Genomic DNA, 5,617 nt, shown 5'->3' with positions numbered 1-5,617 from the left:
AGCGCGACGTGGAGCTTCATTTCCGGCTGAGGGGTAGAAGGGGGATCGTGTCTGGGCCGCGGGAGCGATTTCGGATGAGGAGGGAGTTCTCGCGCGCGTCCAAATTTCGGGATAACAAGGCGTGGCGCGGGTTGAAGACGCAGGAGTTTCAAAGCAGGTGAGACAAAAGATACTCGATCTTGAAAATTTCGGGATAACAAGCTGTGGATTCCTTGTTCGACAACACAAACTTAACATGTAAAAAAACAATTCATACAATACACAAGAGAGTCATGTCCCCTTTTACTATATTGCTATAGATGCCATTGAAAAAACTACAAGAAAAATGTAAAAAAAAATCGGGAGAACAAGATTACCCTGCACAGTACCAAATCGATTCGCACTTCCCTCAACAACAACAAAAAACAAATCAATTCCCACCAAAGAAAGAGTAATGTCCCTTTTTATATGATTACAGATGCCATGATCTCGAATTTCAATTTTTGAATCCATGTTATGTTGAATTCGAATATATCATTAGGTGACATTGCGGTTTATAATTGATGTAGTCATACATTTTGATCTTCCATCATATATGAACATTTTACTCCACCATGTGAACATATAGATTGTCGTCTACCATATGGACTAAATTTGAATCAATTTTCCTTATTTGAATACGATTGTTGTCAGGTTATACAATAATTTAAATATTATCTTGATAACAAAAAGACATGCATATAGCAGTAATCATATTTCACTATGAACTACATGTACCATACGCTCTCCAATTCAAATATTTGTATCCATTTTATGTTGAATTCAAATAATAGTACATTATTGGTCTAGGTAGCGAGATGTTCGGGATAATCTAAAGCCTGTTTTCATACATATAATTTTTGGCTGAATTGGGACAAGTTTTGGTATAAGCCTCTTGCAAAACCGGAGATTCTCTTAACAAGCCTCGTGGTTCCGAGAGGGAACGTGTCACCTTTTTGTGTGAAACATATACGCTGCCTTCCCCCTGATTTTATTTACAGAGGCAACATAGAACTATATGAGTGCCCTGTTAAATTTTGGAATTATTTCGGGTTCATTTGGCCTTTTTATACATTAATTCAGTTTCTGGACTTTTAATGTGCATAATCTAAATATGAATTGCATGCACATGCTCCGGTGCACCAAAGTGGGTTGAAAAATCACATGTGTGTCCTTGGTTGAATTTCTAGGTCCCATGGAAGAAATGAGAATGAAATTCAAACATCTGTGCGTCATGACTCTGCCGAGAACATCGAGAAACATATATTTTAAATTCATGTAAACACAAAACTCGGCTGGAAATCATGAAACTTGGCATGGTGTCATGTCATGGCACTAACATGGTGTGGTAAAAAATTGGGCCGATTTGGAAGCTCGTGGTTCTAAGAGGGAACGTGCCACCTTTGTGTGTGAAACGATATACGCTGCCCCCCCTTGAGTTTCTTAACAAAGGCAACATAGAACTACATTAGTGCCCTGTTAAATTTTGGAATTATTCCGGGTTCGTTTGTCGTTTTTTATACATTAATTGAGTTTCTGGTCATTTAATGTGCATAAGTAAAAGTTGAACTACAAGCACATGCTCTCGTGCACCAAAGTTGGTTGAAAAATCACATTTGTGTCCTCGGGTGAATTTCTAGGTCCCATGCAAGAAATGAGAATAAAATTAAAACATTTGGGTATCATGGCTCGGCCGAGAACATTTAGAAACTTGGTTTTAAAATTCTTGTAAATCCAAAACACGTCTGAAAATCATGAAACTTGGCATGGATATCATGTCATGGTACTACCATGTTGTGGTAAAAAAATGGCTGAATAGGAACATATTTTGGTATAAGCTTCTTGCAAACCGAAGCTTCTCTCAAGAAGGCTCGTGGTTCTGAGACGCAACGTGCCACCTTTGAGTGCGAAACGATATACGTTGTCCCCCTTGAGTTTATTTACAAAGGCAACATAGAACTACATGAGTGCCCTGTTAAATTTTGGAATTATTCCGGCTTCGTTTGGCCTTATTTACACATTAATTGAGTTTTTGGTCATTTAATGTGCATAATTCAAATTTGAACTACAAGCACATGCTCCCGTGCACCAAAGTTGGTTGAAAAATCACATTTGTGTCCTCGGGTGAATTTCTACTCCCTCCTTCCATCTATATAGGTCCTAATGCATTTTTCGTGGCTAACTTTGACCAAACGTTAGAGCAATAATATATGACATGCAACTTACACAAAGCATACCTTCAAATTTGTATGTCAAAGGAGCTTCCAATAATATAATTTTCATAGTATACATCTCATGTGCTATTAATCTTGTCAATAGTCAAAGGCTGTCTTGAAAAACACATTAGGCCCTATATAGATGGAAGGAGGGAGTAGGTCCCATGCAAAAAATGAGAATAAGATTCAAACATCTGGGCATCGTGGCTCGGTCGAGAATATTGAGAAACTTGGTTTTAAAATCATGAAACTTGGCATGGTGTCATGTCATGGTAGTACCATGCCATGGTAAAACAATTGGCTGAATAGGAACAAATTTTGGTATAAGCTTCTTGCTAATCGGAGCTTCTCTCAAGAAGGCTCATGGTTCTGGGAGGGAACGTGTCACCTTTGTGTGCATAATTCAAAAGCACATGTTCCAGTGCACCAAAGTTGATTGAAAAATCACATGTGTGTTCTCGGGTAAATTTCTAGGTTCCATGCAAGAAATGGGAATGAAATTCAAAATTCTGGGCGTCGTGGCTGGGTTAACATTGAGAAACTTAGTTCTTTAATTCCTGTAAATGCAAAACACGCATGAAAATAATGAAACTTGGCTTGGTGCCATGACATGGCACCAACATGCTGTGGTAAATTTGCAGTCCGATTTGCGAAGGCTCACACATTAACAATCAACAAAGTCATTTTGGAACAAGTGCTGTTACGTTACAATCGGAAACACAAGTACTATTGAAACCGTGGGCGTTCTACTTACTAGTACCATTTACGTGACACCACGCGTCCCCATTTTTTATTAGCTAGGAGGCGTCGTGTAGGTTAGCTATTTGAGTACGAGAGGCGTGCGATCAGACCCCTGCGCGTGCTCATCGGGAGGAGAGCCCTTTGACCTCCATCTGCCGTACACCTCTCTCCCAAGGTCTCCATTAATGGCGCCCGAGCCTCTGTTTAATGGCGTGGCTATGTCTCATTCGACTGAGATTTAAGAGAGAAAAAAGAAAATCTGAAAGCACGGATGTTGATATAAGATCCGACGGACCTATATAGCATCTACTGTGACTTATAGCAAGACTGATGAATATATAAGGACGATTAATTTGTTTTTGATGAAAGAAGGGCTTGCCCCTTCCGATTTTCATTACTGAAAACCACCACAATTCACAAGAAGTTCAGCACAACTCCAGCCTAACACGAAGGACTAAAAGCTACCAGATTGAAATCGCAACATCCCAAGAGGCCAACAAAGGCCAAATATCCATGCTAGAACCCAACATTTCACAACCGAAGACACAATCCACATCCTAAACCTATTATTACATCAAAAGAAACCATGAAACCGAAGGAAGCCCAGCAGCAACTAGAAGAACAACAACGCCAGGGTAGCCACAGCAAGAGTTTTCTTCATTCCAGCCAAGCAACATTGATCTTCCACAGAAATATAAGGATGACTAATTGTCTTACATAATTAGAAAGATAATTAAAAAAGCCACATGCGGCTACGCCCGAAATACACAAGGGCAAAAGAAGAAGGAAGACAAGGATCTGGCTCGCCGATCTCTACTTTCTTGATGCGTTGCTGCAGGCCGCGAGAATTAGACTCCGCGGCGAGCGGCGATGAGCTCTTTCGTGTCCTCAAGACGCTGCTTGAGAACATCCATGGATTCCTCCACCAGCCCTTGGCGCTCGTTGCGGAGCATGTCATTCTCATCCATAAGTTTTTGACGATGACGCCGGTCCTCTTCAACAAGGCACTGGTCTCCTCCTGTTGGTCTGCACTTTGAATGATCTTCTCCCTCAGCAGGTCGCGCTCGACCCGAAGCCTCTCATTGCCCTCCCATAGTTGCCAGATGACGCCGGTAGCCTGTTCAAACGAGGCTTTCACGTCGTCCTGCAACCTCGCCCAGCCGGAGATCTGATCCATCTGGCTATGGACGATCGCATGCATGCGCCTGTAACAGTCGTCGCCTGCCCGCGAGAAATTTTCCCAGGCCGCCGTGGTGCGGCGGGACATCTCTGCTGCATTCGTGGTGCGGCGGGACATCTCTGCTGCTTCCACGGCGCGGCCGGACCAGTCCGCTGCATTGATGGCACGGCAGGACCTCCGTGCTACTTCAGCGGCGCGGCAGGACCTCTGTGCTGCTACTTCCGCACGGCAGGACATGTCGGCTGCTCTTGCAGCAAGGCGGGACATCTCTCATGCTTCCGCTTCCATGCTCGCCTCTCCCTGGTGGCAATCTCTCGACCCAGAACTCACGCTGGCCATGGCAGACGCAAGGGAAGGATGCTGAATGACTTGTTTGTTTTTGTGGATGAGGAGTTGAGGAGGAATGTGCAGTCATCTTGGCATACTAGTATTTATAACCGTGTACTAATATGCTCCTAAGTGGGAAACCGTTTAGGTTGTGATCAGTGTGAACAGGTTTGGAATTCAATATAGCGTGGTACTAATACTCTCCTAAGTGGGAAACCGTTTAGGTTGTGATAGGTGTGAACAGGTTTGCAATTCAATATAGCGTGGAGTAATTGGAATGTGACGAGACGCAAGCTGAAAATTTATTGACGGTTCTAGTTTCGAAGTGCGGCACTATTCCCGGATGGAGTACTTCTTTTTCTACTCCCTCCTTTCCGGTTTTATAGGTCTTATCTCAAAATTTTAGTTTTTCCATTTTATAAGGCTCAATTTGGTTGTTCCCCAACACATGTTCAGATTCCAAGGTGCATTAAATCATTGCATGCAAGTATTAAGAGAAAATTGACCAATGCATGTACTTTATGCATGCATGCATTGCAATTAATGCATTGATAAACATAATTTTTTGAGAAAAACAAGAGCATTAATTAGGTGCTTTTGCAAACTACAAAAATATTCCACCACTCACTATCTTGGTTGGTGAGATTTTTGAATTAAGCCCTATAAACCGGAAAGGAGGGAGTACTGCTGTGTACGTGCAATAACTGGCACCGTCGTATACATATCTTATGGTTAATGGGGCGTTCGACAGGAATAGCCGCGTGGCGAGCTCTAGGCTAGTCTTTTTTTCAGATGCATTAAACCTACCTCTTGGGACTTCTCGCACGCACCATCGTGCCACCCACAAAAACTTGTACTCTGAGTTTAGTAGTACGTTATACAGGAAGGGAAGAGGTGCACGCACGCACTCGTCCTCTCACACACGCGTCTGTTTTTTTGTCGAAAAGGAGGATGATGACCCCTGGCCTCTGCATCTGGGAGTCACACATGCATATGTAGCTACGAATTGTAGTGTTCTCAACCATCCGATTGGCTCTATCATGGATGTACCTATATACTAAAACATGTCTAGATACATCTATATTTTGACAAATAAAAGGCATGTATTGTGGAACGGAGGGAGTGCTTGTCATCA

This window comes from Triticum dicoccoides, chromosome 4A (assembly GCF_002162155.2).
Source record: "Triticum dicoccoides isolate Atlit2015 ecotype Zavitan chromosome 4A, WEW_v2.0, whole genome shotgun sequence".
In the NCBI taxonomy this organism is placed as follows: domain Eukaryota; kingdom Viridiplantae; phylum Streptophyta; class Magnoliopsida; order Poales; family Poaceae; genus Triticum; species Triticum dicoccoides.
Note: the sequence above shows the minus strand (reverse complement) of the source record.